Raw genomic sequence first — 25,166 nt, 5'->3', positions numbered from 1 at the left:
CTTCGCTGACAAAACCTGCCACTTGATTAGTATATCTACATCTTTTCTGTTGGTATTTGAGTATTTTTTACTGCATTTGCTTCTGCTTTTTTCACATTTAACTCTAACTTCAGTAAATAGATGAGTAGGCTTTCAAAGATACATTTCTTTCTTTTAACATATTCATATTTCTGAGAATCCTCTCTGTTTCTATGTGCATATTTCAGTGAAACGCTTGCATTGGTGCCGTTTCTTTCCTTGTTCCATGTCTTCTTCTCTCAATCCCTGCATTTCCTTACGAAAATATGCTTCACTATAGTATGAGCATGGTGTTGGTGTGCTATGCCTGGAGCTACTCCATCCTCCCATGCAACCTGAATCCCTTTGGAAAGGGAAGCGGAGTGTATACAAGTGAAATGATCAAATAAATCAGCTGGATTTGTCTCCTCTGTATGAAACATGAATATTAATCACATTAGGATCATGTGAAGAGGTAAATATGTCATGCCGGTAATCCCCAGTGATCTGCCGGTCAGTTCGGGTTTGTGTTTTGCAGAGAGACGGGGAAAATTTACTCGAATGTGTGAGGCGTTTAGGTGACGCTCTCCATCCAGGGTGACTCAGTGATTGTAACAGTAAAAAGAGGCAACAGTGCTCCACCCCCCCACGCATCTTCTGGCCAGTGATATAATCTCCCTCTGGGCCAATCAGCAACAAATATGTCAGTCTGTCCTAAGGTGTAATTGTAGTGATCCCCAGTGACAAATAATGTTATTATGAACAAGCCAGAATCTGTCCTTTTCATGGAAATCTAATCAAAAGAGTTGAAAATAAAACTAATGAATGTTTAAATTTGTCAGGGGGATGAATGGATGCATGAATGCATGAATGAAAGACACGAAAGTGCTCCGTTAAATCCTTTGTTTTTTTTGTTTGTTTTCAAGATGACAGCCATAAATCGGCCGCGTGCTTTTTCTCTACTTTCTGTCTTTGCGTACACGTGAGTTGCAACCACACAGATGGGTCAGTGTTGTAGGTGTGAAGTGAAGAGACAGGGAGAGGAGAAAAGTGAGGCCAAGAAGGACAGCGAGCATGTTGGCGTGCAGCACTCATTAGCATGAGTATCCACGTTTCCCTCCTGCCTCCAACTGCTCCCAGTCACTTGTCTCTCCTGGAAAGTAACAGTGAGAAAACTGAGAACAAGGAAGCAGAACGAGAATTAAATTAACAGCATGTTTTTAGTCATATGCATTGGTTTGTTTCTTCGTCATATGGTATATTAAATTAAAGCTTATATTTAAAGCCTACAGTTATTTTTCCGAGGTAGCTGTGTAGCCGGATACGTTATGGTCAAAAAGTGAGAAAAATGTGTAAATAACTATTTTATATAAGTGAAATAGCTTTGTGCCAACTCCCTTCATTGGATCTGGTACCTATTTCCAACCCTGATTGGTGACTGTACATAACCTTGAGGAGAGGAGACAAGGTGACGTCTCTTTCCTCTGTGATGTCTCATTCAAATTGTTGACTTTTGATTATTTTAAGGTATTTTCCTTGGCTACCATGGTGAAACAGGCAAAGTGGCCAGGGTACCACAGGAAGGACAGCCTACATCCTGGGACTGATAAATGCACGCGTACCTGGAGGTTGTTTTGTTTTTTGTTTTTTTGGGTTCAATGTATTAGATCTAGAAAGTTTTCCAAGTAACAGAAGAATGATCTAAGAAACTACAGATGATCAAATGAGTCATTCATTGTATGAAAGGAGTATATTTTGTTGAGATTTTGGGGTTTTGTCCTTAATATCACTCTCTCTTTAATTCAGTCAACTAGTTAACTCAATTCAGTTTTATACAATTTATACAGCACATAATCACAACAGCAGTTGCCTGAAGGTGCTTTTTAGTGTAAGGTAAAGACCCTAAATTAATACAAAGAAAATAGAGAAAACCCAAACTATCATATGACCCCACCATGAGCAAGCTTTGGAGAAAGTGGGGAGGAAAAAGTCTCTTTTAACAGGAGGAAACCACCAGCAAAAGCAGGCTCAACCAGGCTTAAACAGCTTAGCAGTCAACAGCCAATTTTGTAGTCCCTGTGTCCTTTTTATTCTTTATTTTCTCTATTTTTATTTAGTATTTTTTAGTCTTTATTTTTTTACATGTTGCTGTCAGGCAAAACTGCCATCAGCATTTTGTTGCAATTACAATAAAGAATAATTTTTTTTAATGATTAGTAATTTGAATAGATTAACCTCTGATTTGATGTATTTCAGTTAAATTTAATTCAGAATCACAGCTTCTTGGTTATTATGGCAAAGAATATTCTTTTTTCTTGTTTTTCTTGTGTAATTTATAAATGCAGGCAGATTTCCAGCACTTTGCAGTCAATCTGAGTCCGTCTGCAGTGATGAGCACATCACTTATGCAACACACCTTTTCACCACTGCCACCTTTGCCACTTGTTTCATGTTATCTTGCAGTTAAGTCACCGTTAGGCAGAAACTACGTCACTAGTTATAGTAAGTAGTTATGAATGTAGGCAGTTAATTTAAATTCGTCTGCATGCAGACACAAACAGATATGTGATTTTTATCTCAGTCCATCGCTTTATTAGATTGCCAGCTTGAGCCCCTTCAGTTGCAGAATGATAGCAGACTCAGTCTTATTGTCGTTTTATCGTTGCACCGAAGTAGCTTTTAGAAAGCAACTGACTGCAAGTGATCGCAGACCGGGTTGCTGTCTTCAAACCAACAACTTAAAAGCCAACAATTCCCAAGTTCATGGCACACGGTGGCAAAAATGTTGGTCATGCTGCCATCTCCAGCCACTGTTTTCCCTGCTGTGACTGTAGCATATGTGGCTCAGAGTTTTCTACCTACATCTGATTCACAGGCACTTTAATGAAATCACTATGATTAAATGGTAAACTGAGATTAGCGAGTTCAAATGAACACATCTCATGATGACGAGCTTTGGGGTACATCAGATGAAAAAACGGCTGGGAACCGTTGCTTTAAAATATGCCGACAGATCTTCAGAGGGATTTTCTTCATTTAGCATTTGGCACAGATTTCATAATGAAAACAGAATACCTGATTTGAAAGGATAAAGGGGGGCCTCACTCATGTAGCAGGTGGCTAGAGGTTCGTTCTTATTAAAACCACCGTTATTGCCTGCACACTGATTCTCACCTCAGAACAAAGATCAGATGTTCAGACTAAAATAAAGAATCAAGCTTTAAGAAAAAACACCCAACATTCACTCTGTACTCCTTAGCGTCTGTTTCCTCCCCGTGTCTATTTTCTCCCTTTCCCGAGCTGCTCCTGGTTGGCAGGTTCGCCGCACAGCACGGCGACCTGTGCAACACCTTCCCCAGGCCAGATGGCGGTGTCGAAGGCGACAGGAGCAGCAGAAATCTGCCAGAGCAATCTGCTGCGAGCAGGTGTCGGCTAATTGTCTCCGAGAGCCGAGGCAGCGGTGGGCACGTGCCAGCGCTACCTGAGTGGAAACAAATATCTTCATTTGCTCCCATTTTGTCGAGGGAGCACGTTTCCAAGCTCTGAGACATAATAGGCCAAGCCCGGAACAAGAGGAGGGCGGTGTGCTGGAGCAGGCAGCTGAACAAGCGTACCTTTGTCTGACAGAGAAAGAGCCACAATGAATCTCATAGCGACTGGTAGCAAAACACTCTTGACAATCACAATCACGCCTAAGTGGATGCAGAGAAAAAAAGGAAAAATAAACTCTGGCAAAGGGTAAAAGGGCTCATGAGGGGAAGTCGTCCAATATTTATTCAAGTCTATAGTGTTATACGTGTAAGGTGCAAGAAGGAGACAATGCTTTCATTCTGACTGGCAATCAAGCAAATTTATATTGTGTTATATGGTTTTTTTCTTCTTCTTTGTTTGCTGTATTACTGCAATTAGCAAACAGTTGTCTGTGGAGTGATGGTCATGTAGCAGGTCTTCCAAACCTTTAGAAAAGGTTTTCATATTTAGCAGCTGAACATTTCGAATCAAGATGACATAATTTAAGGCAGTCCAACTTTTTTGCCTCCCCCCCCTTATTATTCCAGCCTGTGTTCACACATGGGTAAGGAGAACGAATTCCACATGCGCTCTGTGATTTATTCAGGTACCGGCTCGCTGCTTCATAGACTCTGACATTCCCATTGTGTATTTAGAGGGGAAGGAGGGGCTCCTGGAAGGGCCCGTTCAGTCTGACAACAGACTTTCTTCTCCTTGTCAAAAGATCTTTCAAACTTAGTCGACCGACCGTAGAAGGGGAAGCAAAATGCCTCTAATTTAAGTGCTTCTCCTTTTCTTTTTCTTTCTCTTAGAGAGAATCTTGTTGGAAAATATCCCCAACAATCTTCACATGTGCAATTAGTCAGACCGTCACTGAGGCTTTTATTTATAGAGAGGAACTTACTCCATCGACCCCGTCATCAGCCTCCTCAGGTGTAGATGTTGTGATCTCGTTTTTTTTTGAATGACTTCCAGGAAGAAATATGCAGCAGAGCCTGCAGAAAAAGCTACCGGATAATCCGCTTTGCTTTCTCCAAACCTACAAAACATCATAAAAAAAACAAAACCACTGCTGAGAGAAAAAAAGTTTGCATGCCTCAAAAATTATGGTGAAGTAGAAGCAGATGAGGCAGGTTGAAGTAAAGTGGATTCACCACTAAAGTTAATTACAAAAAGTAAATTACAGAGCTTTTACGAAATCCCACCAGGAGTGCATCGAACGCCACAGTTTGATTATATGTAATGGTGCAAGAACATCAGTGAATGAAATTTTTATTTTTTTAAGCTATGGGACTGTGCTGCTTGCTCATTGCATCAGTCCAGATGCGTCCTACGGAGCACTCCCTGCTATGTGAGAAGCAAGGCTGCCTCTATTTTTAAATCTCAAGTAAGAGTTTTAGTCTCTAAAAGCTTCCCACGATACTGATTGATCCCTCTGACCCAGCTCTCTTCAGGCTTTCCCCTGGTCCATTAAGAGCTGTGTCACCAGAGGAGTTTAGCATTACCATGTGTGGCCTCTGTTGTTTCTAAAGCAGGAAGTGCCCAGTCAGGTTTAAGTGTGCTGCTTCCCCACGAGCCCCTGTTGAGATCTGACTTTAACCCCGCTTCCTGCCGCTTACAGCTTGTAGGCTGAGCAGCCCACTTCTGCAGCCTCTTAGCTTCCAGACTCCTCTGCTCTTTTCAGCATTTATTAACTTTGTAGTGCAAGTTGTTGTTTTTGGCAATACATAGCTTTAAAAAGTTAGACTTGATTTTGGAGGACGTGTAAAATTGTTAAACTTAATATTTAAAGCTTTAGAGCTCAGAAATTTGTTTTTGTTTAACGCTTTACCCCTTGAACGCCTACTAGTAACCCTTAAAGCTCTTGAACCGCAATTTCTGTCATATTTCAGGCCTCCTCACAGAACAAAATGACCAGGCATGCATCAGAAGATAGTGAGAGTGGTCTCTGTATGCATCTACCATTGGAAAAACACAATGTCTTTATTGATACATGCTGAGGTGTCAAAACTTGTCATTAAAGGTCACAGGTTTGTTTTTTACTGATCAAGTCCCTGCACATCATGGGTGGTATTTTTTTTTAAACCATATTTAGCCTTTCATGATAAAGTAACAGAAGAAACATTTTATTGAATTTTAATTTCCGTGTACGACTTTTAACAGGTATTTTCTACATTTGGCATTTAAACAAAATATATTTTGCTTTTTCATGGGTAAAAAAAAAATAACACTGAAGATGTAGAAATCTCAAAAACTAAAAAAACCCTGCATGTGTCAAATATAATACACTCTGCGTTAAGGGGTTAATACTTACCTGCCGAATCATTTGAAACGATATGTCTTTAGGATATACGATCATGCATCTAATGCATAATTTAAGCTACAGCAATTGTGTCCGTTTGCATACAGAAAGGGATTTTTACCCACTGTGAACATGCTTCCACGCAGAACTTCAAAAACCCAAATGCATGCGCTGGACATGGATGACAGTGGTTGAGAAGTGGGCTGAAACAGACAGTGGATTTCACCAGGAACAGAAGAAGAACTCAAAAAATGAAAGCACAGGCAACATACTGTTCATTGTTTTTAACACTTTTACTTCAGCTCGTTTCTGCAGCTGGCTGACAGACCAACAACAGCACAAGCAAGAGTTGCCCAAAGACCAGTTGTACCAGATACACGTCCTGCAAGAGACGAGCTGTCATAGACTGCCAGCATGCTACCACTGTTGAACCATAAGTTGAGCTTAAAATGCATGAGGCTGCTTAAAAGATGAAGATGAAGGTCTCTTAAACCTAAACTAAACCTGAACAAAACTGTGTTCAACTAAATTTAAAGAAACTTGGTGGAGAACAGAAACCTTTGGAGTTTTGATGCTACAAGATAACTGTGTCTAGACTGTGTCTTTAGTGGAAAAGGTGCAAACTTCATTTCTCAGTGATTTCTTTAAAGGGGAAGTGTGGGATGTCTGAAACATGTCCTCAAGTTGGAAATGACCTGTTTGACTCATTTCCAGTCCAATATTTTTGTCCTTGTGCCCCACTAGAGCGGCTTTGCATGATTCACAGTTAAGAATAATCCTTATTTATCACATACTGGGCCTTGGTGCCTCCAAAGCTCCTCCAAAACTTTCTGAAACTGAGTATTTAGAGCAGTCTGAACCCCGAGTCTTTGGCTCACGATTGCTGTGAGGTCAGAGCAATGGTTAGTTGCTCTGATCTCATTATTTAAACTTAAGCCATTCTTACTGTGAATAGTGAATATGTGTACCTGTCCTGAATTGTCTAGTACAGTATTCACCTATTGTCCCTCCCTGTTTGCATGCTGTAAATAATTTTGAGTTGTTTAATGACGGGTCAGTGGCGTGAAAACAGCAAAGCACACGTTCCTAGTGAACACGTATAAAACAAGGATTTGGGGAAAACCCATGCATTCATTTACAACACTGTTTTTACTCCTCCTCTTTGCACATTTGAGTGTCATTTTACTGAGAGATCATAAAACGCAGTGTTGATCCAGTTATTTTACACCGTTTTTTTATACGACAGGCTTTATTGTGCATTATGTTGTAGCTCATTCCTCAGCTCCTTATATAACAGCTAGCCGGTGTGTAATTACAGCTTGCAGTGAGCAGCCAGACGGAGCGATATGCGGATGAGGATCTACAGAAGCGCTTGATTTATGAAGCCCTGCTGCGCTGTGTGCGGGGAGTCCAAATCTTCCTGTTCACCTTACCTCTGGGGTGTGTGATGTCCCAACATGGTGGTGGAGGGTGATGCTGGGTGCCCAGAATCGAGCATCGGAGTGAGCCAGACAGGGAGGACAGTCTGGCCTTCCTGTCCTGAATATGTGCCAAAAATAGCAATGACTTTTGACCTTAAAGACATTGAAAAAGGCAGAAAATGAACAATTTTCTGCTAAAAATAAATTACTCCAAATTTCATAGATGCCAGTTCACATAGGACTGAATACTTCATGCTGACCTCTGGCTTAGTTAAATATAATAAATAAAGTGAAGTGGGACTTTTACTTGGCAGATATGAATAGGGCTAAGGACACAGATATGCTCTACACCACATAATACAAATAATATACACTCACTGGCCACTTTATTAGGTATACCTTTTCAACTGCTTGTAACACAAATCTCTAATCATCCGACCCAACTGCAGCAACTAAATAGACATGCTCAAGATGATTTGATGATGACTTCCTTGTGGTTTAAATTACTTTGAACGTGGCATGGTTGTTGTTCTGAGTAGTTCAAAAACTGTTGATTTGCTGGGATTTTCCCACACAAGCATTTCTAGAGTTTAGTCAGAGAATGGCCTGAAAGAGAGAAAGTATCCAGTGAGTAGCAGTTCTCTGGATGAAACTGTCCTTTTGATGTCAGAGGCCAGAGGAGAATGACCAGATTGGCCATTAACAGTAACTCAAATAACTGTTCATTGCAACCGAGATATTCAGAAGAGCGTCTCTGTACTTGAAACAGACCACGGGTACAGGAAACTGAAGATACAATTCACAACAAGTCATGAAAACAGGACACTAGAAGAAAAATGTTGCGTTGTTTGATCAGCCTTGATTTCTGCTGCAACATTCAGATGGTAGGGTCAGAATTTGGTGTAAACAACATTAAAGCATGGATCCTTGTATGAGCGGTTCTAGCTGTTGTAAGAGTGTTGGGGATAGTCTCTTTGTACACTCTGGGCCGCTTAGTACCAGTTGAGGATGATTTAAATCCAACAGCCTACCTGAGTATTGTTACTGACCATGTCCGTCCCTTCATGTACCATCTTCTGATGGCTGCTTCCAGTAGGATAACACACCATTTCACAAACTGGTTTGATGAGTTCACTGTACTCAAATAGCCTTGTTGATCCCATACCACAAGGAATTAAGGACACTTTGAGGGAAAAAGGGGGTTCAACCTGGTATTAGCAAGGTGTCCCTAATAAAGTGTCCGGTGTGCATGGTAGATAATGGTTATTGTCCTTTAAATATCTCAATCCAACAACCAACTAATACCAGGGTTGATTACAGCTGTGTACATCTGTGGAATTTTAGCCATCTTCAGTAAAAAAAAAACGGTGCTGCCGATGCCCTGATATGAACATGAAACAGTAATAACACAAGTTCTGGTTAAACAGCTGTAAAGTACATGTTAAGACAGAATTTACCAGGTAAAAGTCTGAACAGATTGACTGCAGACCTATGAAAAGAAAAGAGACGTTCCAATTTAACACAATCTACGTTTTCTAATATGTTTCCTTTCATAATTGAAGTATGATGACGATGCCATAAGCTCGTCGGTCGGCACAGCTGTGTGCCAGCGCGCTCGGCTGGAGATGAATCAGTGTGTTTAACTGTTTGTCCTCGCAGTACCTTTCGCCGCATCGGAGCAAGTCATGTGCATCAATCCAATATGGTGTCATCTGCCACGCGCTCGGCACAGGTGCTGCGCAGGAAATGCAACGGAGTTTGGAAATCTGCTTGTTATGTTCAGATATGCTCCTTTAAGTGAGTTTAAATCATGACAAACAACTCCAAGAAGGCTTCTGTGTTTAGCTGAAGGTGCACATTTTTTTTTCAAATTAAAGCCATAAATGTGGTTTTTCGAGTCCAGCGAGGATTAAACCACCTGCCTCAAGTGTTCAAGATTTATTCTCATTTCTTAATTTCCTCTAAATAGATGGGTGAGATAATCTGTCATTTAGTTCCTGCCATCACTTTATCTTGAACCACACTTTGTAATTTTCTAAGCACGAATTCCTCTCTGGCCAAAAATGCTTAAATCCACTTCAAAAAGAAAAGATGATGTGGTCGTCCAGTAATCCACAAACTGCGGCTTCCAGTGAAAGTTTATGGGCCGAGTTATCGCGGGGGGAATGAACTTTCTTAAGAATGCTGTTTTCCTTAAGTGCAGGGGTTTGAAGCGGGCAGTAAATTATGATAGAACGACAGTAACCTGGAACACGAAGTTTTCCAAAAGAGACTGCGTGCATAGACTTACCAAATGCTCTTAGATTGTTGGATAACAACACTCAATCTATCCCGTGTACAGTGGAGTAAATACAGCAGGGGTGTGCATAACTTTATCTCTTTACAAAATGATATTGTTACCAGTAGATGTTATAATTGGGTCTAAATTGTAGCCACTTGGGAAAATGAATTGGCCACCCTCATACATAAATAAGAAATTAACTGTACATTTAATCAAACAGCAACCTCCATCCAACCTGGGATAGAAGAATGAAGCCAATGTCTAAGGGGCTTGGAAAGAAAGCCAATGCTGTTGTGCTTAAAACTGCACTTCCACTTTTGACCACTTGAGGCTGGTGCCAAAAGTGAGTCAATGCCCATAAACTTCCATGTTAAAAGTAAACACGTTTACAGTCACCTGTAAGAAATAGGTTTGGTCTCCAAAGCTGACTTCTTCCTTAATGACTACTCTACAAGTGGTGAAGTTTTTATAACTGTGTCATTTAAACTCTGTTAAGGCTTAAAGTTGGTGTCAGTAGAGGCGTGGCCACTTTTGCCCCTAACAATCCCCTAACTGGACAACTCGACTGTGTTTGTGTGTTAGCATATTTTTAAAACAAATAAAATGCAATTATCTGACGAATAATATGGGTTGATATGCAGTTAACTGTATGTTTGTATGTGTTGTTTCCATGCGGTTGTGTTTCAGTTTAGTTTGCTAAAGGAAGACAATGCTGCAGAGCAGTTAGTCCCAAATCTAGTCAAAATGGCATGTGATTCACCTGCTCAACCCAGCTAGCTATTCCAGAACCCCATTTTTCTGTTCTCTTTATACCCCCAAACAGCTTGAAAGCCTACTACTAGCAACCCTTGAAGCTCTTGAACTGAACTGTTTCTGTCATATTTCAGGCCTTATTATAGAACAAAATGACTGAGTGTGCTCAGAAGTCAGTGAAGGTTGCCTCTACCTATGCAGCTAACTTTGGAAAAACCACAAAACTATTCTAATGGTACTCAAACCACATCTTGATATACTGAGGTGTCAAAGAGAAGTAACCACTGGTGATGAGAAGTGGGCGGAAACCAGAGGTAGACTCTTTTCAACTTCCGGGCAAGAAAGTGAAGCGACCAATGAGAGTGAAGAATACTGATTGACATATGACTTTGGTAGCAACTACATTTTTTTCAAGGTTCAAGGTTCTTTATTTGTCACATGCATAGTTATACAAGTATAACACACAGTGAAATGTAGCCTGACACGCTCCTCGACATGTGCAAAAATTGGGGGGGTCAGAAGGTTGCCTAGGCAACCGGATACTAGATGTAGATAGTATGTAAGCTCATGCCACCTCTCATTTATTTAGATTTTTCTTCCAAGGAGCAGGACTTTGGACTTTGGAGCAGAACTTTCTTAATACCTTTCCAGGCTTTCTGAAGGTCTTTCAAAAGTACCTTTGCCCTCCACCCTCATTCTCCAAACACTGACTCTTCGTGCTCTAAAACATGGGTGTCAAACATAAGGCCTGGGAGCCAAAAACTGAGTAATACTGTTGAAAGCGCACTTCTTTTTCTTATATTGAGATACCTCAGAGATTAAATGCGCACTTAAGCTACTTTACACCAATGAGGCCCAAGAAGTAAAATGAGTTTGACATCCGTGCTCTAAAATATCAAGATAACTACAAACCAATGCATGAACCTAAGAGTGGCCCAGTCCATCCATCGAATCAGATCTGATAATTGGTTTTCTAACAGACCAAGTGTAAAAAGTCCATACAGTGCAGGTATGGTCTAGGAGGAATTTAAGTAAACTCTAAATTCCTTTCCCGAATTCACTGTCTCGCAACAATTAAGTGAATAGCCCCAACTTAACAAACTTTAACTTAAAGGAAGCTCATAGGTTTTAAATGCCATTAAGCGTGCTGAATCCACACTTGTTAATGTGTGAAATATTAAGATTCATGAGTTATACATTTCATTAAATAAGAAATTAGCAAAGCCTAATGAGCTATCGTGGGCAACTGCGTTTTCTTTTTTTTTTTGCCTCAATCCACCCATGCACTTTTCAGCGCTGGACTTTCTGGTCACTACCCATCGGAGAGCCACAGCGGCGTGACCGGTGTCGTGCGCAGCGGCCCTCGCTGATGAATTTTCATCTGCTAATTGCAGACGCGTCGTTGTTGCCATTTGCTCTTGTGAAAACAGAGATTAAAATGTATTTGTCACTCATTCGCTCATAAAACGTATTCATGCCGCTCGCTTTGCCCTTTGAGTCGGCCCCGGTTTTACGAATCACTTGTGGCCGCGAGACCTTAACGCACCGCGAGCTGGACATCAAACACAGCCTTTTGGCCTGACCTTTGATTACTCCCCCCCACGGGCACGGTTTATTTTAAATCAGCATTTCGCACATGGATCGAGTTATCTTCGCTGATATCTCTAACAGTCTAGGCCGGTTTGATACAGGTGGCGCACTGGAGGAGGAGCTGAACTGTAAGTGTCCAGGCTGTGCAGCTTTTATCTGACCTTTTTGGATGAGGATGGATGACTCCCATCTTCATGATGATGACCTGCAGATGGAGATTGCCTCTTAGCGCTTGTTTGATGCAGGTGGGAAAATGCTAGAAGCTCACACAAACAGCCATTTCGGAAAGCTCTTGGGGACCATTGGTAATTTAGATAATGAAGTTTCCTGGCCATATGTTATGAACTGCATGAGCCACATTTGCTATGAAATGCTGGCTTTTGGATCAGCAGCTTTTCTCACAGATCGTTAATTCCCTGTCACTTTTTCTCTTTAAAACATTAAAACCTACTCTCCTAGCCTTTGTAATCTTCATAAGCTGACCTGCTTGTTCATCTGTGCAGATTCCTCACTATCTTTACATATTTAATCTAATAAATTCACGGTCTCAAGTATAAAATGCGGGTTTCTCAATTCAGCCCATTTTGGTGTTTAACAGATAGCCCTACAGTCCACCTCGGCTCAGTTTGACTCCCACTGTGCCCCCTGAACGTCCACTCACTCTCTGCACTTCCTTCCACAGCGATTTCCTTCCGTGGCCTCTTAGGAGCTACACAGCGATTATACAATACCTCACAGTTGGCTGGGAGTCGCCGCGCTTTGTGTGACTTAAGAGGGAAGGATGGAATAGAGTCAAACAGTCATTTCACTCTCTGCTGACTCTTTGGCCCTCACATGAAATGCGCTCGCTCCTTTTTCGCTTTCCAGACCACTTTCCCTGCAGCGCTCACACTCTCGGAAAAAGTTCTGCGGTCCCTCTGTGTTTGGGATAATCAAAGAAAATTGAAAAACTGAGAGTTTCTACACAGAGACATGCCTCCTTCTTGTTCTGCTTGTTTAAATCCTCGTCTAAGTAACAGTGAAAACCCATCTAATTTCCCTGAAAAACGAGTCTAGTTACTCAGGTATAGCTGGAATTTTAACAGAAGCTTAGGAAGTAAGCACCCATACAAAATACACTACCATTCTCAGATTTAATGGCAACTTTAGCTCCATAGTACAAAGCAGTGAAAGAACATATCTCAGCAAAGAAATAAACACTTTATTTTTGTTTCTTTTTCTCACAGAATAATCAGAAGACAACAACAGTTGCTTTTTGTTTTGGGAACCACAAAGGATACCGGAGGACTCTTAATCGCCAGTATGAAGTGACATTTTTGGTTAGGCTGCTACTGAAACATGGGCCTACTCCGTCTATTGAAGAGTCAGAACCAGAAGGTCTCATATGTAACATATGACAAAAACAACAACTGAACAACTTGTCCGTACACTTTCACTGAAGACTATGAGCTCTTCTAAGCTGTATTTACATACAGTCACAGGCCACTTTATTAGGCACCTTTTCAACTGCTCATTAACATCTCTAATCAGTCAATCATATAGCAGCAACTCAGATGACCTACTGATGATCTGCTCGTGATGTACGTATTTTAACGTAACTTGTTAGAATTCTTCAGAAACTGCTAATCTACTGATTTACCCTGCAACCGTCTCTAGGGTTTACAGAGAACGGTCTGAAAACAAGAAAACATTTTCTGGGTAAAATGCCTTGTTGATACCAGCTTGACTGCTTTAAGCTGATAAGAAGAAACCAGTAACTCAAATAAACACTTAGCCAAGGCATGCAGAACAGCATCTCAAGAGCAGCAGAAGACCACATCGGGTGCCACTTCTGGATGCTCAGCTGAAAAATCTGCAGAAACTCTGATGCTGTCATGTCAATATGGACAAAAATCTCAGAGAAAGTAGCAAGATCAGAAGATCAATCAGAAGAAAGTAGGCTTTCAGGGAGACTAGCCTTGCACAGAAAGGAACTGATACAGCTAGAGGATAAACTGAGCAGCTGCAGTACAGAATAAATGAACAGAAAAACATAATCAGTAAATTTAAAGATGCATCTGAAATACCAATAAGTGGAGCTGCAGTTGCTGTACTTGTAACTCAAGAACTTCATATTTGCTGTGATGCAATCTTAGTTTTTTAACCATATTTGCTGCAGCCTGTATAAATACTAAATAGAAAAAAGTTTCCTCAGTCTTGAAAGTACATTATTGTATCTCTGTAGTTTATACTTTTATAGGCAGTGACTTCCTTCTATAGCAAACACATCATTGAGCAGTGCTTCAAATACAGATGCTTCATAGATTTCTGAAGCTCTTGCTTTAATGGCAACAATTAAAGTAGCACCTGAGTTACTTCACCTGATGCCACCACTCTTAAAAAAAAAAAGACTAGCCATTGATTTGCAATGGTCTTTTTTTGTATGAGAGCCATTTAAAACAGGGGCCCCGTTACCCAGCTGACTCACCCATTGACCCTGCAGCGCTACGGGGAATTCCTTGGACTCGATTGTTTAGACAAAGGTGAAATGTTTATTCCTATTAGCCAACTTCCCCACAAGATACGATATTGACCTGGAGGAATGTCTGATCGGCTATCACAAATTACAGCTGCGGCGTGGACGCAACTCTGCTTCAGTGCTTCCTGGGCATCAGTGAACGGTGCTGGGGACATACAAACACAACCTACTGTAAGAAAGAGAGAAAAAAAAAAATCAATGGAGTCTAGTCAGATGTTAGGTAAGCTGTCCCCAACGTTTGCTTTAGGGACAGTCACAGTTGTTTAATAAGACCCCGAGCATCTCCAATCAATGAGAGCTTTCCATTTCCCCGTTTTGAAATCAATGCGGCTGCTTGATGCAACACTGCTGACTTCTTGAGACGTGTCTTCATCGCTGGACCGCATAGAAATTGTTAGTTGGGTTTTGATTATGTTTCTCCTCTCTTTTTTGGGGGGAATAATAGATACAAGAAAACAGCCCCAGCCTTTTTGGAGCAAGTGGAGATGAAATTAATGAGTGTGCGTGTCAAAAACTTTGAAGACGTGCAAAAAATGTTTTTTAGAGATGAAAATTTATGCAGGTGGCAAGACGTGCATTCATCTGATTGACGTTTTAAGATTTGGGAAGTTTTAGTGAAACCTGTGGCTTGGCTGAAGACTGGAACACGAGGATGAAGTTTAAAAGCAAATATGAATCTTCTGAAGTGTGTTTCTCACATAATCTTCAGACACGTACAGAAAAGAGGAAAACACACACACACAAGCTGAGCCTAGTGTGCTCCGAATGTCATAAAATCTGCTGTTTACTGTATTTTAATTTGTCCCTGCCACTTCCCTTCATCCTCCTCTTGCCTCTCCTCCCTCCCACCCCTCCGCCTTCCCCTGTCGTATTGATGCGCGCCCCCCTGTAGAGCCCCCTGCGCTACCAGGTATGACTAACTGCTATCTTGCTCCTGCGACTCTTTTGTCATTTATCTTGCTCCGCTATGCTGGCCGGCTGACTGCACAGCACGACAGCAGGCGGTGACAATAATTTGCACTGATCGGACCCCTCTGCCCACCCTGCTGTTACAAATGGCAATCGATTATCATGCGGTAGTACTATCGACTGTCCAGCACTCGTGTGTGTTTGCGCTTGTGTGTGAGTGCGTGGCAAAGGATAGGTTTGTGTTTGTACTTGTACAAGGCACTGCTGCACTTCACCAGCTGCAGATTGTTTTATCTTTTTTTTCCTACTATGACACACCATTAACACACAGTCTAAATTAATCTAATATTTGGAAATATGTTTTCTGAACTCTTAAGAAACAGTCGGCTCTTCATTTTCACCTTTTACCCAAGTTTAATGCTCTTGTGCACTGTTGTGTCTGCATGAGCTGCTAATGCTCGGCTTGGAGGAAGTAGAGGAATCTTGAGGACTGATTGAGTCCGTACAAGTATTATCAGAGCTGTGAAAACAAGAAAAACACCTTGTCTGCTTTCCTGTTTGCAGAAAACAAGCTACTATTATCCTCATGCTAGTCAATTTACTATATTTACATGGCACGTTTGTCCCAAACAGACATGTTGCAGTTATTTAGGCCGCTGTGAGGTGTAGTTACATTTCTGGGAAGACATGATTCGAGATATGTAGGACAGTATAGAGATATTTCAGTGTAGCAGACTTGATCCAGATCCAGATTCAACTTCAACTTAAGTAATTTTTGAAAGGATTCTTTACCAAAATTGAACGGTTTGTGTAGCATCTTCACAAATACGTATCAAACTGTTAAATGACGGTGACTGGGAGGCAAACTAATCAGCGTCCAGATATCCCCCTCAATCCCAGAACTCATTTCATGCCTCAAGTTGTGGGAATTTGCAACTTTTCAACAAAATCTATTCTTCTCTTGTAGACAAAGAAGGATTGTTTTCTATAATGTTTTCATGGTAAAATTTGGGATATATCGATGCAAAGACTTAACAGAAGGCAGGCGTGTCCACACGTGTCCAGGGATATTCAACAACTTAAATTGAAGACAGGTGAACTGAATGCTGGTGGTCTAGATCAAGATTAAACTTTTTGCAGGTTCGAGGCAAGCGATTGAAATAACTATCAGTGAGAGTCAAGGGCCAGAATGATTTGCATATGACAGCATGGTAAAGATTAGAGGGGTGACTAGGAAATGGGAGCCAATCAGAGTCCACTACCATCCGATCACTGGTGACAAAGGATTGCACAAAAGGCAAATGACATCCCTCAAGTCATTACTGGTGATGACCCTGACCCTAACCCTTTTATAGAAAAAAACAAAACAGACTTTTGGGGGAAAACATGGAAATTAAACCTGTGTTTGAAGTAGTGAATTTGAATGGTTGCTATCTTTGCTTAAATACTTGTGAAAAGAATTTTACAAATACACGAGTTGATGGTTGGGAGTCATTGGGACCAAAACCGATGATGACTTGAACGTGATCCCATTTCAAGGAAATCTTAAAACAGAGGAATTGTAAAGCCAAAATGCCTGACAGAGCCTTGGCTTTAAAGGTAACATCTTCAAGTTTATTAAATGATGATTGCTTAGCAAGTGTTTAAAATGCAGTTTAACCCTGGGTGATCTGCCAGTGACCTGATGGATGTTAAGAGGTTAAACTAGTCTTGTTAGCTTGAGTTTTCATGCATTGTGACTGTTCTCCAGTATGTAAATTACAGTAGGAAGGCTGTGTTGGCGGACTAATTTTTGCAGGTCCTGCTTGAGAAAGCAGGTTCAGGAAAGTTCATACACTTTTCCACTTGCTGGGTTGATTTATATCATACGAAAAGGAGGGCAAGCTTTTGCATTTACACAACCTTTTCATTAGTTATAACTTGCAAGAGTTGGTGCTGAATTTTTCTGAAGGGTGTTAGGGTTCAGGTCAGCCCAATGAACAGGCTTACTCTACTGTCTGAACTTAACGAAAGTAAGCAACGAGGAAAAGCCAAAAATGAAGAGCGAGTAGTAATGGAAGTCAGAAATCAGCAGATGAGGCTAAAGTTGATTGAATCAACCTCTTCACATACAACAGGTCATTGGTGACCCATCCTGGCTTTGGGTTTGTTAGCATCAACCAACTTCTACATGTTTGGTACACCCAAATACAAATAATTTTAAACAGAAAAATTACATCTTCAAGTTAAGCTTCTGGTTAAAACAAACCCAAGCTCTAGCTGATGGGCTGTTCTTGGGAAGATGTCAACTTCCTAATCGGGATTTGTGTTGCTGTTTAAAGCTGGAAATTCAGAGCATATGGCTTGTGTTCAGCAGAGATGAACATGAAAGTTTAAGAACGACATCAATGCTGTTTTTCAAGAAATTAATTGAGCCGAATTAAGCCGAACCAAGACTAGATGTCAAGAAGAGACCATGTGTGTGAGAAGCCACTCTTCCTCAAGTTTCTCTTACTGAAAGGTTACTGAGGTGCTTTTTTCCTCTAAGATGAAGTAAAAAGACAAATAAAAACATATTTTCTTGGCATGAAACTAACAATTTATACACTTGGATGCAGGAATTTATAATAGAACCAAAATTTCCTTTAGATCAACATCAGGTACGCCTATAGATTTTAAATGGTTTATGTTCAGTCAAAGAATGATGGTGCAGTTTCTTCCTGCTGATTGGATGATGAACTATGAGCACTAAGAGACTGCGGGCTGTTAATTTTGAGCTTTATAGCTTGTGAGACGTCTGCTGTCTCCTGCACAGCTGCACGACACTGTCTACTGTACGTTTCTGCTGTATTTATCTACTTCACCAGACTTGAACATTGGTGTCCTGCAAATAGAGTGTGTATAATATTGATGACCGGGATATGTGCCGTTTAATCAGTGCTATCGATCCGCTCGGCCCCGTTGCCTTGTGCAGCTAGGGTGGAGGAGCGCTTAAAACAAGAGGGAGCGTTTGATTCCCCTGTTGGAGCTACATTAACGGTGCCCGGGCCCTCCCCTGTTGGCGCTCCTCTCTCCACCTCTCCTGTAACTGCATTGTGCTTTCGCTCAATCAATACTTGCAGCAATTGCTCAAATTAAAAGGAAAAAATAGGTTTGCTGAATCCTCACCCGGTGGCTTCCTGTGGACTCCTGGCGGCCGCTGTGGCTCGCAGAGCACTTACAGGAAGTGGGGGGGAAAGGTGTTCGAAGGGTTGATTGATGGGCTGTCTCAGCACGGCGCTCACCCACTCAGACTCCACCAGACTGCCAACTCCGTCTTTGTGCGAGACTCTCATAATTCACAGCTCCTCCATCAGTGGAAACATGCAGCAGCTCCCAATTTACACATGTAAAAAGTGTCCATTTGAATACTGCCAATTTTCTCATGCTTACCTTCATACCTGTCTCTGGTTATCGGCTTTCATAATGAACCCACAACGTTATTGTTGTCCTGTATTTCAGGCAGCAGGGTATGATTCAAAGGGATCAAAATGTCAGTGTGTTTGGATATAGGCGATTGTAGGGATACATTTTCTCTTTTCCTCTTTTCCCTCTTTTTTAAACCCAGTCTGTTACCCGGTAATCACTTGGCGGATACCTTTTGAAGTCAGAGGGAGTTCAAAGCGGGTGTCAGCAGGCTGTGGAAGACGACCCCTTCACGTTCCAGTCATTGTGTGTAATTGGTGCTGTCTACTGTTGAGCGCGAGCCGAAGGAATACAACCTTTATTAGTACAATCGCAGGCAGGTTCGGCTTACCAGCCGTAATATCTTGCAGGCACACGCATATATGTGGATACGCGCACACACACGGTGCATCAAACAGACGGTGTCAAATCACCAATGGGTGGGTGTTTGGCTCAGGAATGCAATTACCGTGGTATGGGGAGAGCTGCATACACAGAGAACACATTGGGTGCAATAAGGTGAGCTAGTTTACTTTTCCAAGGGTCCTTTCTTTTTCCTGTGCGCTTTGTCTTCAGGAGACACAAGATGAATGCGAGGAAGAGCAAATGGCCAAGTGAAACTGTATCGGCCCAAACAGACACAAACTGTTTACAGTATAATGTTACAGCACAGTTGAAAATGGCACTGGGAACTCTGCAGACAATAGATTTTTGAATGTGCCCTGGTAGAAGTCAGAAATGTCATTGTGTGCAATTTAGTAAAGCTTGGCTCGCTAAGCTTGATTTGTATCACATCGGAAATGGCACAGAAACTCCTCAGTCTCCTCACAATACACTCGAATAAATCACAGCACTATGATTACACATGACAGTTTAGCTTTTTTAGTGTTTTCCTTTATGTTTGTCTTTGTTAACCGTTGGAAAAGTAAAAAAAATCCCATACTTTATTATTGGAATCATTCTTTCTTTCCCTCTCAGATGTACTTCTTTCTGCTAATTGCACAATGCATCCTTCAAATTAGTCTCTGCCAACCGAGGATGCAAGTAACACAAATGTTAAATGGACTTCTACAGCACATGTATGCTCTACTTGATTACACAAAGCATTTTCTTCCTGCAAGACTCATTCTCTCACACAGTTATAAGGTGCTTTTTTCTAAACCTCAGCATTTTTAACCTAACATTCACATTCTCGGTGGATGCACTAGGGGCAAATTAAGGTTCAGGTTATTCCAAGAATGCAACGGTATCCCAGCAATACTTTGGCCAGCAGACAATAAGAGCCAGGGATTGATCCGGTAACCTGCAGATACACTGACAACCAGGTCAGCCTCCTGAACCATACTAAGTGTACTTCTGCAGCGGGCAAGGGGGAATGACACGACCCTCCAAGAAGTGGATGTCCCAGCAAATTCACCCAGCTCGTGCAATGCTCGGAGAAACCGCAAAAATCCAAATACTACATCTCAGACTCTACAGGCCTCAGTATGTTAAATGTTAAGTAAAGTAGTTGTTAAAGTTCATGGCAGAACATGCTAGCATGCCTTAGTTTTCCACAGCTGCATCTGACCCAACCACAAGACTTCTACAACAATGTTCTTTACACAGATGGGATCAAAGTGGAGATTTTTGGTCATAATGCACAAAACTAGACATAGGATACCAGCTCAAACGTCTCCTACCAGCTCTCAGCATGCTGGTCGTGGCATGATGATTTGGGCTTGTTTTGCAGCCATAGAATCTGGGCACCTTGCAATCATTGAGTCGACCATGAACTCCTCTGTATACCAAAGTATTCTAGAGTCAGATGTTACGCCATCCTTCTGACAGCTAAAGCTTGGCCATCATTGTGTCATGTAACAGGACAATGATCCAAAGCACAGCAGAAAATCTACAGCAGAATGGCTGAAAAGGAAGAGAATCAAGGTGCTGCAATGATCTAGTCAAAAGTCCGGACCTCAATCTGACTGAAATGCTGTGGTGGGAACTTAAGAGAGCTTTTCATAAATGAATGCCTGAAGTTAATGAACTGAAGCAACACTGTAAAGGAAAGTGGGTCAGAATTCCTCTACAATGATATGACGGGCTGATAAAGTCATAAATGAAACCACTACTTCAACTTACTGCATTTTGTTTTCATTTTTGTTAAATAGATAATGAAATAGTGTACAATGTTTTGTGCTGTTATTCATCTCAGGTTACATTTGAATTTTAAGATCTGGTCAGGATCAGATAATTTCTTATTATGTCCTGATACATAAAACATTACAAGTGACACATTACATTAACTGTAAATGTCATCAACAATGCCGTCCAGAGCCAGTTTAAAATTAATAAAGGGGAACTTGTGGTGGGAATACATGTGCTGATTTGTCAATTAACAGTAAATCAACTAATGTAGCATCGCCCTCATTTGAAACAACTCAGTGTTTTAGATTTATTGCTTCTTTTTCATACCGAAAGAACCCCCCCCCCACCAACCCCACACAGAGGAACAAACATACATGTGTGGTTATACGTGTCCTCCTTCAACCCTTGAACAATGCTCACTCTCAGCCCTGCAGACCAGCATCCGGAGGAAAAAAAGCATCACGAGTCAAAAGGCCTATTCCCTAACCCTCATAAATTGCACATAACTTGATTACAATGAGACGATTATACCTTATTAGCAAGGATATTATGGCGTCTTCTTACTGGGGCTCATTATATAGACTTGCATCTGTGACTGAACACTGGCGCTTCCTTTTCTTCTCGTGTGCATGTGTGACCTGCCAGCCATTACCGCAGCTGGAGGAAGAGGTATGGGGCCAGGGGGGCGGAGGGTTGGTCAGCATTCATGTGGTGTGGTCTTGAAATTCAGATTCTTAAAACCATTGCTGTGTTTTATGTATTTACAGTGAAAGGACATTGCTTGCAACAAGCAGAGTATCTTACTTGTTACTGAAAACACTATTACATGCATTTTGTGGTGTTATCAGGATGCCTTGAGGAGGGGGGTGCCACAACTGAGAATATACACACACATACACGCACCAGTGTTGAATCTGATGGGGTTTTACTGTAATTACTGCACTTCTGTTGCACCTGCTAGGACTTGGTGGCCAATACAAAAAGGCCCATTGCACTGGGCAGCTTGCACGTCTAAATGTGTGTAATCATTTGGGTGCAAAGCAGGACACTGCTGCAGGGAGGATGTGCGAGCTCAGCAAACCTTCCCCCGGATAAATAAAGGTTTAAAAAAGACATCTAGATAATAGCCGTTTGTGATTACAGAGGCGGTTTGCAGCGCGGCACCTTCCGATGGGTGCGTATGTGCTGCGAGGCTGCTACGCCGCCAACAACAACATTTTCTTCCATGTCAGCCGCCAAAATGAGAGCAACTGCCATATAATCTGTTTTTAATGGACGCTAATGCAGGAACACCTGTCATAGCCACGGCAGCATTTTCCCCCCAATATAATCCTAAGAAGATTACACATGTTGGGAGCAGGTATTCCTGGATTAATTATTGACAGACTGTGAATTGGGTCTTATAGCCAAATGTATTTTGGTAATGTGTTTGTATACACTATTCCTGTGGTTAATTCTACCCTTAATGGGTTGTTTGGGAGATAGCACTCTTTACTTGACTTTAATTTGCGAATACGGAGCCAGTCTTGATAAGAGTGCTCATACCTTATGTGCAGAAAGGTTTTAGCGTTCACTCCGATTTTAAACTTGTAGTGAAATTTACTCGTCTAGGTTTGAGTGTCCACACGATTGTTTTTGTGAATAAACACAAGCGTCACGAAAAGTGTTGTCTTTGAGTTAAGGTTTTTAAAACTCATGGTGTACACTACAGTATAAAAATTGTTACCATACATGTAGATAAACAGTTAAAGTTGCTATTTTTTCAAGCTTCCAGGAAGCCAGACTTTCTTCTCATTTTATTAAGTGCTCTTGAGCAATAGTTCTCCAGGGTTTCAGAAGGTGTTGCAAAGTTTTTCTTTTGACATTGGCTGCTTTTTCACATATTTTCAATCCAGTTCTTGTACCTGACCAGTTTCAGAGGAATGTATTGTTGTTTTGAATGTTGCACAAAAACACATCATTTGTTCCTATTTCTTTAAATCCATGAAAAATACCAAAGATAACACATTTTGAAAGACATTAAGTTGTATTTTTACACCAACAATGTGATTCCCAAAGAGGTATTATCAGAAAGCTTGACATATCTCAGCGTGGTGTGCAGTGTCTTCTTAATAAAGTTGAGGAAAATGGACAAGTGGAGGACAAAAGAAGAAGTCACAGGCCTAAAAAAACTATCTACAGCAGATGAATGGTAAATGAAAGTCATGTCCTCAAGAAACAGGAACAAATCCAGCAAAGACCCGACAAAGGAGTTCAGAGATGCAACTTTCAGTTGATCATCTACTGTTCACTCAAGCTTCATCAGAAATGGTCTCAGTGGAAGGGTGGCAGTCAGGGCGGAAAACATTGAGAAAAGGCTGATTTTGGCTCTCAACTGTTTGACCTGTTGCCCTCTGGCAGGTCCCTCAAATCACAAACAGATTCAGAAAAACCAACATCGACCCTCAATATACACCAACTCCCCCCACCCCCGACCCTACATTTGTCATAACTGTCACGCTTCCAAAATGGCAAACAAGTTAGTCACATGGTTAGGGGTCAAATGTGTGCAAAACCTCAAGTAATAGTTAGTGAAATTGTGAATTATTTGCACCATCATGCCACGCCATTGCACTGCTGCTGTTTTTTTACCACCTTGTCTATATCTTATTTATTTAGCAGTTTTAAAATCTTGAACTTCTTATATTCACTTACTCGTCTTTATGCCTGTTCTTTGTTTCTCTTTGCATCTGAAGGTGTAGCCGTTCTGCATACACTCCATAACAACGATTCTTAGAAACTCAATGGAGAGTTCTCGAGTACATGAGAGGGTTCATAAGCAGTACTGAGTTTAAGCATTGCTTCTTTTGCATTAGTTACAAAACTGGCTTATTTATTTGCCCAGTACAAAATAGTGTTCATTGATTAATACTTAGCTCCCTCAGCTCCAGGTTTGGGCCATGACAAACAAGTAACGGAAGAGAGCTTTCATCTTTTTACCAAGTCTTAAGTGTGTTCTGAGGAGTCTGGCATACTTATGTTCACTCTAATTTAAAATCTAAACTTTCCTCCACCGCCGCCACCATCTTCACTCTCCTTCACCACCTCGCTCCTCACTTCCCCCCGTCTCCCCCCACCCACCCCCTTGGATGACAGCCAGAGCCGCAAATGAGTGAGGCTCCACCTGACAAGCCACCGCAGGAGTGGGGTGGGGTGAGGAGATGGGTATAGGTACATTGGAATTGGGGGAGGCAATGAGAAGATGAGGGTGGAGGATCTGCTATTTTAGACCTTCTAAGGAGCTCATTAAGCAAAGGTGTGATCAGCACGCCTCCGCTTAGGTGATGCTACCGGCTTCCGCACCTTTGCTTGCCACACCACAAGCGAGTCAATTTTATTCACTGTTAAAGGAAGAGGAGGAGGAGGGGGAGTGTGTGTGTGTTTGGCAGGTGGGAGGGAGTACACTTAGCCAACAGGCCCTTTTCTCTTCCCCCCCTCCCAAATCTCCCAGAAGGCTCACCTCGACTTTCAATTGTCAGACTTGTTAGTGAGCCTGTCTGACATCGGGGCCGTCAAGTTATCGGCTGGATTGCACTTTATGACGTGTGGTATGATAATATTTTTACCTTTCACTGAGCGAGGAGGGGGCTGTTCTTCTGTCTCTAATTCCCCTCAGCCCCGAGGCCCCCCTCCCTATTCCCACGGCTTCTTTACCTCTACTGGAGATTTTATTATTTGACTTGAGAATTTACTCTCGCCTCGCAGCAGCTTCCTTATTCCCAGCAGCGCAGGAATCACGCGCCAAGGAGACGTTGACGGATGTCTTCTTCCATCCGCCGGAGAGCTGTCGCCCCGGACAACGCAGACGATGACGAGGAGCTCTTGACATGCTCTACTCCAGCTCGTGTCTCCTGACACGAGCCTCCTGCCACCATTGCCAGCCAGGGCCGCCACCAGGGAGGATGCTGGGATACGCTGCAGTGATTCACCTATTACAACTGGCTTTGGAAATCTGTCACACACACACACACACACACACACCTTGACTGCGTAGCGCACGCACACATACACACACCTCCTGGATAAGCTGCTGCCAGGAGCGGCAGAGGGGGCAGACCTCGTGTGCACAGAGCAGATGTACGAGACAGGAGGAAAGAAATGAAAAAGGGAGGAAAAAAGGAGACAGCAAGTGTGTGTTGTTCCTCAGACAGCAGAGAAATACACACACGATGTCTAAATCTACCTTCCTCCCACAAGCACAATGGAAAGATTACTTGCAAACTGCCAGGTAGACAACAAGACGTGAGCCGTCAAGGCCCTGGCAGCTCACTGCCGCAAGAGCTAATCAGGTTT

At 41.9% G+C, this 25,166-nt stretch overlaps 1 long non-coding RNA gene across 1 annotated transcript; it reads right to left on the bottom strand.

The window, feature by feature from the left end:
• Positions 1-915: 915 nt before the first annotated feature.
• LOC120746033 lies at positions 916-5,090 on the bottom strand. The gene is made up of 2 exons (XR_005698767.1): positions 4,412-5,090; positions 916-1,150 (listed from the first exon to the last, which is right to left on the bottom strand). It is a non-coding gene; the product is annotated as an uncharacterized LOC120746033 (long non-coding RNA).
• Positions 5,091-25,166: the final 20,076 nt, after the last annotated feature.

Source organism: Simochromis diagramma, unplaced genomic scaffold (assembly GCF_900408965.1).
Source record: "Simochromis diagramma unplaced genomic scaffold, fSimDia1.1 OVJJ01000107.1, whole genome shotgun sequence".
Lineage (NCBI taxonomy): Eukaryota > Metazoa > Chordata > Actinopteri > Cichliformes > Cichlidae > Simochromis > Simochromis diagramma.
This window is presented reverse-complemented; position numbering and strand designations above follow the sequence as displayed.